Raw genomic sequence first — 10,971 nt, 5'->3', positions numbered from 1 at the left:
ACAGGCTCTTCGGCAACAATGTGGTGCGACGATTATCCTGTTCCAAGATCCACCTCACCTTTCCCTCCCACATAGCCCCCCATTTCTCTATCATTCATGAGCCTATCTAAGAGTTTCTTAAATAACCCTAATGTATCTGCCACCACAACCTGTGCACGCACCCACAACTCTCTGTGTGAAAAAACTTACCCCTGTCAATCCCGCTTATACTTAACTCCAATCACCTTAAAATTACGCCCCATCGTGTCAGCCATTGTTGCCCTGGGAAAATTCTCTGACTGTCCACTCGATCTGTGCCTCTTATCATCCTGTGCACCTCCATCAAGTCACCTCTAATTTTTCTCCTCTCCTACTGGAAAATTCCCAGATCACTCAATATCTCCTCATGCAGCTGCCAGTCCTGTCCCTCCCTTGACCATGTTTCTACAAAGCCGATAATATCCCAGTCGCATGAACGTACCGCAATTGCATACTCTATAAAATTCCAGCCTCAGAAGAACGTACCGCGATAGCATGCTCTATCAAATTCTAGCCTCAGAAGTCTAAAGAAATTCGGTTTGTCCACTTTGACACTCACCAACTTTTATCGATGCATCATAGAAAACATCCTATCTGGACATTTCACGGCTTGGTACTGCAACTGCTCTGCCGAGTACCGCAATTAACTGCAGAGAGTTGTGGACACATCTCACCACATCACGGACACCACACTCCCCTCCTTGGACTCTGTCTTTACCTCTCGCTGTCTTGGTGTAGCAGCCAGCATAATCAAAGACCCCACCCACCCGGCTGTTTCTCTCTTCCATCCACTTGCATCAGACAGAAGATACAGGAGCCTGAGAGAATATACCACCAGGTTCAAAGACAGCTTCTAACCCACTGTGCTAAGACTATTGGAAGGTTACCTAATATGATGAGATGGAATCTGATTTTAAGATTTACCTTGTTGTGACCTTGCACCTTATTGCACTGCATTTGCTCCGTAGCTGTGACACTGTGTTACTGTTGTTACCTGTACTACTTCAATGTACTCTGCAGTAACCCAAAGTAACTGCACTGTGAAATAAATTGATCTGTACGAAGGGTATGCAAGACATGTTCTTCACTGTACCTCGGTACAATTGACAAAAACAAACAATCACAATAACACCTTCCTCACACCTGCTTTGGATCCCACCCCGTCCCAATCTAGTTTAAACCCTCCCTTAAAGCACTGGGAAACCTGCCAGCCAGGATGTGGAACCCTTCCAGTTCAGTGCAACCTTTCCCTCTTGCACAGGTAACCGCTGCCGCCAGTAGAAATCGCAATGGTTCAAACTTCCAAATCCCTGCCCCAACACTTAAATGGTACACCCCTCTAAACCCCTGCCCCAACTCTTCAATGGTGCACACATCTAAACCTCTGCCCCAACTCTTCAGTTGTGCATACGGCTTATCCCTTGGCCCAGCTCTTTTATGGTGCATACGTGTAAACCGCTGCCCCAACTCTTCAATGATGCACACCTCTAAACCCCTACCCCAACTCTTCAATGGTGCACACCTGAAACGTCTGCCCCAACTTTCAATGGTGCACACGACTAAACCCCTGACCCATTTCTTCATGGTACACAGCTGTCAATCCCAGCCCTGCTCTTCAATGAACAGATGGGGCACGTGTTTGGAGGTGTGCACCATTGAAGATCTGTGCCAGAGGTTCAGAGGTGTGCACCATTGAAGAGCTGGGGCAGGGGTTTTACATGTGTGCACCATCGGGATTTCTTCTGGCGGCAGGGGTGACCTGTGCAAGAGGGAGAGGTTGCACTGAACAGAGATGGAGACCCACATCCTGGCCAGCAGATTTGCCAGTGCTTTAAAGTAGGGTTTAAACTAGATTGGGACGAGGTAGGATCCAAAGTAGGTGTGAGGAGGTGGTATTGCGATTGGGTTATTTTTGTCACTTGTACCGAGGTACAGTGAAAAACCTGTCTTGCATTCCGTTCGTGGAGGTCAATTTAATTACACAGTGCAGTTACATTGGGCTTACAGAGTGCATTGAGGTAGAACAGATAGAAACAACAACAGTACAGAGCACATGCAGTGCAATAAGGTGCAAGGTCATAACATGGTAAATCGTGAGGTCAGAGTCCATCTCATCATATTAGGGAACCATTCAATAGTCTTATCACAGTGGGTTAGAAGCTGTCCTTGAGCCTATTGGTATATTCTCTCAGGCTCTTGTATCTTCTGCCTGATGGAAGATGAGGGAAGAAAGAACGTCCTGGGTGGTTGGGGTGTTTGATTCAGCTGGCTGCTACACCAAGACAGCGAGCAGTAAAGACAGAGTCCAAGGAGGGGAGGCTGGTGTCTGTGATGTGGTGAGTTGTGTCCACATCTCTCTGCAGTTACTTGCGGTACTGGACAGAGCAGTTGCAGTACCAACCATGAAACATCCAGAGAGGATGCTTTCGATGGTGCATTTATAAACCGTTGGTGAGAGTCAAATGGGACAAACCAAATTTCTTAGCCTCCGGAGGCTGGAATTTGATACAGTATAAAATGGCGGTAAGTTCATGGGACTGGGACATTATTGGCATTGTAGAAACATGGAAAGGTAGGGAGAGCACTGGCTGCTGAATGAGGAAATGATGAGTGAACTGGGAACTTTCTCGTCGGAGTGGAGGAGGATGAGATGCGACTTGACAGAGGTGTACAGGATGATAAGAGGCGCAGATCGAGTGGACTTTCAGAGCCTTTTTCCCAGGACGACAATGGCTAATAATATGGGGCATAATTTTAAGGTGATTGGAGGAAGGTATAAGGGGGGTGTCAGGGGTAGGTTTTTTCGCACATAGAGTGGTGGGTGCGTGGAACGCACTGCCTGCAGATGTTGTGGGGGCTGATACATTAGGGACATTTAAGAGACTCTTAGATCGGCACATGAATGATAGAGAAATGGGGGTTATGTGGGACGGAAAGGTTAGATAGATCTTGGAACAGGATGAAACGTTCTTAGAACATTGTGGGCCGAAGGGCCTGTACTGTGCTCTCGTGTTCTATCTATCTATGCTTCTGCACTGGGATAACAGCACAAAATCACAGGGTGCCCTCTAGCGTTTCTACATAGGATTAGCACAGATGCCAATTTGTTATCAAATTTGAGCTGATGTTATTAACTTTGAGCTACCTCAGTACGGAAACACAGCGACCACTTTACACTACAATGGACTTTGTTTCTTGTGTTATAATTGTGTTCTTTCTTGGAAGAACTGTATATATACAACTTATACGCACATATCGCGTATCTGATACTTTGTGCCTGTGATGCTGCTGCAAGTAAGTTTTTTCATTGCACCTGTGCACACACGGACTTGTGCATCTGATAATAAACTCGACTTTGACGTTGACTTTGAATCGTTGAGTGACGTCATCAGATTTGGGAATGTGAAGGGATTAACGAGACAAGGGCGAAGTGGGACGGAGGTGAATGAACCATAATGGGGGAATTTAAGAGACCAAATGTTGTACTCCATGTACATTTTAATGTTTCTCATGCATGAAAATAATACCTGATATTCGACATGAACGTGGTAGGCGAAGGGCTGTCTGGATAACAGGGAGATAGAACAGGGAAACGGACCACCAACCACCCATTTTAATCACATTTTTAAATTTTCTGTGTATTCCAACCAACTGACCCCAAACGTAGAACTCACTCTCACGGGGTAATTTACAGCGGCCAGTGCACCTATCAACCCTTACGTCGTTGGGATGTTGTGGGAATCGCGATCACCCGGACTGAAACGCAGACATTCTCAGGGAGAACGTGGAAGCACCACACTCACAAACACACACACACACACACACACACACACACACACGCACGCACGCACGCACACACACGTCACAGGCGGTCGGGATTGTACCCGGGTCCCTGGAGATGTGGCAGGCAGTGACGCTACCGGCTGAGCCACTATGCCGCCCAACTCTTATTGTAGGAGGGATCCATTCAATAGTTGGGGCAGGGGTTTATAGTTGTGCACCATTGAAGGGCTGGTCCGGGGTTTATAGGTGTGCACCATTGAAGAGTTGGCGTAGGTGTTTAGACGTGTGCAGCAGTCAAGAGTTGTGGCAGGGATTTAGAAGTGTGCAGCATTGAAGAGTTGAAGTAGGGGTTTAGAGGTGTGCACCATTGAAGAGTTGCGCCCGGGGTTAGCCGTGTGCACCATTGAATATTTAGGACAGCGATTTAGAAGTGTGCACCATTGAAGAGTTGGGGCCGGTGTTTAGAGGTGTGCAGCATTGAAGAGTTGGGGCAGGGGTTTAGAAGTGTGCACCATTGAAGAGCTAGGCCGGGGTGTAGAGGTGTGCAGCATTGCAGAGGGGGCAGGGATTTAGAGGTGTACACTTTTGAAGAGTTGGAGCAGGGGTTTAGACGTGTGCATCATTGAAGAGATGTGCCGGGTTTAGAGGTGTTCACAATTGAAGAGTTTAGGCAGGGGTTTAGATGTGTGTACCATTGAAGAGTTGGGACAGGGGTTCAGAGGTGTGCACCATTGAAGTGCTGGGCTGGGGTTTAAAGGTGTTTACAATTGAGGGGGCAGGGGTTTAGAGGTGTGTACTATTGAAGAGTTGCGGCAGGGGTTTGCACGTGTGCACCATTAACGAGCTTGACCAGTGGTTTAGAGGTATGCAGCATTGGGATTTCTTCTGGCGGCAAGGGTGACCTTTCCAAGAGGGAGAGGTTTCACTGATTAGGAGGGGGACCCACATTCTGGCGGTCATATTTTCCGGTGCTTTAAGAGATGGTTTAAACTAGATTGGGACGGGTAGGAATCCAAAGCAGGTGTGAGGAAGGTGGTATTGTGATTGGTTTATTTTTGTCAATTGTACCGAGGTACTGTGAAAAACAGGTACAGGTCAATTCATTCCACAGTGTACACAGTTACATTGGGTTAGTACAGAGTGCATTGAGGTAGTACACGTAAAAACAGTAACAGTACAGCTACAGAGAAAGTGCAGTGCAATAAGATGCATGATAACAACAAGGTAAATGGTGAGGTCAGAGCCCATCTCATCATACTAGGAACCGTTCAATAGTCTTATCACATTGGGGTAGAAAGCTGTCGTTGAGCCCGGTGGTATATTCCCTCAGGCTTCTATATCTTCTGCCTGATGCAAGAGGATGGAAGAGAGAAAGATCCGGGTGGGGTGGGGGTCTTTGATTATGCTGGCTACTACTCCAAGACAGCGAGAGGCAAAGACGGAGTCAGAGGAGTGGGATGCTGGTGTCCGTGATTTGGTTAGTTGTGTCCACAACTCTCTGCAGTTACTTGCGGTCTGGGCAGAGCAGTTGCAGTACCGGATGACTTTCTGTTCCTCCTTTAGAAGCTGACTCACTTTGCGAAATATGTCACTGGAAATAAAATGTTCCTTTTGCTGCCGGTAGTTTAATTATACACTATATAATGCCCCTGGATTGCAGGAGAGAAATTGAGTCTAGAAGAATTTGATTTGGATGTGGAAAATAAAATGGGATCAATGAAAGCTCAGTGTGATTGTTCATCTGATGGTCACTGTAGACTCGGTGGGCTGGAAGGTCTATCTCCATGCCCCATGACTCGACAACGAATAAAGAAGCCCCAATAACACATGCGTAGATCTACCTACTGCTATCCATGTCGTCGACAAAAGTATCGGCCACATATCTCGGTAACGTGTTTATATTAACTTGATTATCGAGGTGGAGGAAGTGGCAGAGTTTGTCGGAGACTAGCCACTCACGAATCTGTAGAGAGAAATCTCAGTGGCACCGCCCAGTTATCCGCGATGTGTGAGGGGTCATTCTGAGGAGAGTGATGGAAGCCAGAGAGACAGAGATGTGTTTCTTGCGTTATTTATGCACCACAGACCACATTCCTCGACTAAAAGGAGAGGAATGACGGGCCAGACTTTGTGTTTGTTGCTTTGGGCAGAAGAGGTTGTAATTCAAGGGGATACAAGAGCCTTTGTCAGTGCTCAGCAGCGCGGCAACTTAGACGAAGTTTTGGACGCCTCCGGTGGCTTCTGTGGTGTAGTGGTTATCACGTTCGCTTTACACGCGAAAGATCCCCAGTTCAATACTGGGCGGAAACATTGTTGTTTTGGGCTCAAGGTCTTGGGAAACACGTCACTCTTGGCCTTCAATGGAGCATTTCAAACTTAACATTCTTGCAGCACATGCGAAGAGAGACAGAATGGATGCACGCACACGAGGTCCATAAAAAGATCGGGAGAGGACTCGAACCTGCAAACTTCTGATGGCATCACATCAACCACCGAAGTCAGACGCTTTTTCCATGAAGCCACACAGACATTCTTTTCAGGAACAGAGAAAAAAAAGGCCTCATTTAGAATGATTCTGGGGCCGAGATCCTGCGAGAATGTGAGAAGAAGACGGGGCGCATTTTTCTAGCACACAATTTGCACAGTTTGAAGGGTTTCGATAGGTAGAAAGATTTCTCGTCGGAACTAAGAGAATTCGCAGACGGAGCGCAGTTTTCATCACGGCTCAGAAGTTAGAAGATCACGTGCCCTGTCTCGTCCCTACCTACTGACAGAAAACAATGTTGTCATGCTGACTCGTTGAGCCGTCTAGAGTCAGCTGTTTAAGGGTCCAATCTAATTGTAAGTGGAGAGGATCTACTTGAGGCAGACATCACCTTCCTTCCTCTCTGGGCCATCTGACCACCCGGTTTTTCCCTAATACACATCACCAGTGTTATGACGATGATGTACTCAAGGCCCAGCTTCCCATCACCATGAGAAAGAACAATTTGCATGTGTCCGAGACTCCATGATTAGCTCGTTATTTCGCTCTTATTCACTTATTACGAATTTAGAATCCTTGTTCTCAATCGCCCACTGTTGCACTGTCACCAGATGAGAGATGTGGTTTGACAATTAAAATAATGAGAACTTGAAGAATCTCTAAAATTCTCTGGCCACGATGCCGGTAGAGGCTGGACAACTAAATATTTCAGGTGTTTCAAAACAGTTCGCCCGATGTTCGAATCGCTTCCTTCCAGTGTTGTTCGTGTTGGGCGAGTCCTTGCACCAAAAATATTAAGGTTTCCAATTTGAAACCTTCAATTCATTCCTATGATTATTGCCCAAATATTTTTTGATGTTATGGTCACGTCACCTTCACATTCACATTGAGACCGTTATAGAATATATAGAAAATAGAGGTTGTACACTTTTTTTTCATTCATAGTCTGCTCTGTGTTTAAGATGGCCGCTGGTCTCCTTAAGATGGCCGCTGGGTCTCCTTCTTCTCCAGCCCGAGTGCGGAAACTCTTAGTGCGGGAAACATATAGTTCATTAAACAAATAGTTAGCCCATTCCTAGGGAGACACTTTTGATTTATTGCAGCTCATTAAACAGAGGCTAGCCCATTCTTAGGAAGACACTGTTGATCTACTGTGTAGCTAATGTTTGTTATGGCTTCTGCGGCTAATGATTTTGTAGCAGTTCTGCAGCTGACAGTTTTCAGAACTGATAAGTCTGGTGCCAGCGAGTCTCAGACCTCATAAGTAATAGGGGCACATTGTCATGTTTTATAAATGTTATCCTTGTAGCTAATAAGCCGAGTATTGTTTTATAACTGTTAATTCTGTAGCCTAGTACCAGTACTCCCAATGCCCATAAATAATTGAGGCACTCTGTGATCTATTCAGGAAATGACTGTGGCGAAAGACAAATGGTTGTGTGTCAGGGAACATCTGTGAAAGGAGGTAAATGGTGAAGGATGAAACTGTGAAGATAAGAGAGAACATGATGGATCGTGATAACGTAATTGAGCTATGAAAAAGGTATAAAAAAAGGCCCACGAGCTTTGCTCTGGGGCAGTCAGAGAACGCAGTAATCAGAGAGTGACTGGTAACTGCCTATCTGACTGTCACAGCTTTTGTTTGCAGATAAAAGTTTAACCTCTTGAAGAGTCTTCTGTGTCTCCTGGTTATTCTCAAATCTTGGTAAACCAGAACAAATCTGGCGCTGCAAGCAATGTCTGAAAGAGACCCATAAGAAAATAACGACAAATCAAGGACGCTTCCCAGTCCCTTGGTGACCCCCAGGAGACCAGCAGAGTAAAGGATGACGATGCAGAAAAAAAGATAAGCGTTTTCGCTGTTAATTCGAACCAAAACTCTGTTGGGTGTGGGAGGTCTCCGTACGCAGAAATATTAAATGATTGTCGAAGGGTCTCTCCAATCCAAAGAGTCTGAATCAATCGAAATTAAAGGAGACTCAGGGGATTGATCAAGAAAACTGTGCAGCGGGGTGAGTAGAAATAAGACGATAGAAACTGATTAATGTAAAATTCCACGTGGTGTTGGTAAGTCCCTGTGGATTCCGCCTCACAGGGAGCTAGGGTCTGAAAGGGAAGGGCCCCTGTGGATACCGCCCTGCATGGAGCAAGGGTCTGCACAGACAAGGTAAGAGAAGTCCCTGTGCCTAGCACCTCGTCGGAACGAGGGTCTGAACGGGCAGGGCCCTTGCGGATACCGTCTCGCAGGAGACAAGGGTCTGAACAAGCAGGGCATAAATTCCTCGAGGATACAGCCTCGCAGGAGACGAGGGTCTGAACGGACGAGGTTTAAAGGAAAGTTCTGCGGATAAAGCCCGAGGAAGGGGTTTGCACGGGCAGAACAAAAGAGATAAGAAAATTTTGTAAATTGAATAAGATTAAATAATACAAAAGCCGGGAAATTGGGCAGTACAAATTATAGAGTTAGGTGTGGAAGCAGTATAGGAAACAATAGCGCTAACAAGTGAGTTGTGAGATTCTGAGAAACACCCTGTGAAACAACATTATGGGAAAAGGAACTGCAGTTGAAATATTAAGTTAAAAAATTCCAGTATCTAAATGTGATTTCACAAAAATTTCGGAAAATGGGAAAAGAGAACCAAAGATCTATTTACAAAATGGCCAAAAGAGTGAACGTTTGACTTAAGTCTGTGTGAGGAAATGGAGGGGTTAATAAAAAAACGACAAACCAAAAGACAAATCTGAAAAAAGAAACCAGAAGAGGGAGCAGGAGGCAGAGATACTAAAACCTTTTAGGACGGAAGGACAAAAGTTACGAAAAACATATCAGGCGTCACTAGAGGGCGCCAAGAAATCAGAGAACCAGCTTACCATAACGGGAGGAAAGTCGACTTTATATCCGGACTTAAAAGAGGTAGAAAAAAACCCTCCTTTATCCAGACCAAGGTAATCCGAAACAGTGCCCAATAATGAAAGTAATAGTGGGGTTACAAGGGGAAGTAGAATTCTATGACGATGAGCGGCAGATAAGGGAATTCGGAGAGAGAAGGAAAGAAGAAAAGAGAATGATGCAGCAAAAGGAGGAAATGGAAGGAAAAGGTTAGAATTACAGGAAGAGAGTAGGAAATTGCGGGAAGACAGAGAACGGCAGGAGTTCGAGAAATTACGAACATATAAAAAGTACGCGGAGCTACTTCGGGTGAAGAGGGAACATAAAAAAACAGAGGGGCGGGAGAAAAAAGAAACCCCGGCAAAATCGAGGTGGCAGAAAATAGACATAGAACCAGGATCAGAGGCTGATGAGGGATCGGACAGTGGATCAGCAGGCCAGTGCTCGGAAGCGGGAAGGGGAGTGTATCTACTGTTAGTGAAAGGAGCGGGAAAATGGATGAGAACCTTTGAGGACGAGACCACAGGACGTTTACTGGCAACAGATGACTTGAAGGCACTACTGGTGCAGATAGTGGGAACCTCAAATCTAAGAGAACTGATGAGTTCAGCTGGCTTAACGAATGTGGCGGACAACCCAGATTTGACCGAGTGAGGCAGAGGGTATGGAGGGAACTCAGAGCCTGCTATCCACCTAAAGTGGACCCCAAAGCTTTAAAAGGGATACACTGGGAGAGACTTAAAACCCGCCAGTGTACCAGAAAACCAGTTTAAAAAGTGGAGACTGGAAACAGAGCAAGAGGTGGAGGGAAACAGTTGCCGACCACGTTGTTTCGGACTGCTACTTTAGATGCAATGCCCGCCAAGTCAAGTCCAGTCTCGAGGAGGTGGTAGGGCTGACGTCAATGTTCCGCCAAGAATTTAGGGACCAAGTAGTCCACGTAATCGAGAAATACCGAAAAGACAGAAAAGCTGATTGAGCAGCAGAGGAAGTGCAAAGAAAGCTGACACAGATGCAGCTCGAGGAGCTTAAAAAGAAAGAAAAAGAAAAGGCAAAAAGATGTTCCCAGACAAAACTGATCTGACTGTGCCGACCGAAATGAAAGAAGCGCCAGCTTCTGGAGGAACCTGTTATACTGCCAGACAAGGGCCAGAAAGCCCTGTGCCAGTAATAAACGTCTTTCGGGGAGCGATTCCGCAAATGCCATATCAGGGACAAAATAAATTTAGGCAACAGCCAGACAGGACTGGAACTTCCAAGAAAGAGGCATAGAGGTAATTGGAAAAAAGGGCCAATGAACAGACAGGTAGAAAGGGGGACAGGAGGATTGTGTTGGGGATGTAATCATCCAGGGTACATCAGGAGAGACTGTCGGTACAAACCTTGCCCTGCCAAATTTCAGCAGGAATCAATGATAGAGAGCAGCAGTTTAATCAAGGACCAGCCCCAACAGGTCCGACTGGACCTGTCAACCCAACGGAAGGTGCTCGGGTTGCCCAGAGAACCCAGGTGGGAAGGGACAGTACCCAATGATAACACGAAAGGCGGAAGAAGAGCCCATTGTTCATATCATTCTAGAAGGGCAAGTAACACAAATGATGATAGATACTGGAGCCACGTACACGTGCACAGCCACAATACATTCCCACCTTCCCATGTCAGGAATGTTTGTTAAAACTGTAGGGTTCTCAGGAAAAGCACAGTTTACACGATTTACCTCTCCAGTGAGTTTAAAGATGGGAAATAATGAAATAGTTTTTACCGATTTTAGTGTTCAAAGGAACTCCGATCAATT

The 10,971-nt window shown here is 46.0% G+C and overlaps 1 non-coding gene across 1 annotated transcript; it reads left to right on the top strand.

Annotated features, from left to right (window-relative positions):
- Nucleotides 1-6,038: 6,038 nt before the first annotated feature.
- Nucleotides 6,039-6,111, top strand: trnav-uac (transfer RNA valine (anticodon UAC)). Its single transcript has one exon. It is a non-coding gene; the product is annotated as a tRNA-Val (tRNA).
- The last annotated feature ends 4,860 nt before the right edge of the window (nt 6,112-10,971 follow it).

Source organism: Pristis pectinata, chromosome 23, assembly GCF_009764475.1.
Source record: "Pristis pectinata isolate sPriPec2 chromosome 23, sPriPec2.1.pri, whole genome shotgun sequence".
Taxonomy (NCBI): domain Eukaryota; kingdom Metazoa; phylum Chordata; class Chondrichthyes; order Rhinopristiformes; family Pristidae; genus Pristis; species Pristis pectinata.
The sequence above is the reverse complement of the archived record's forward strand: the minus strand, read 5'-3'. Positions and strand labels throughout refer to the sequence as shown.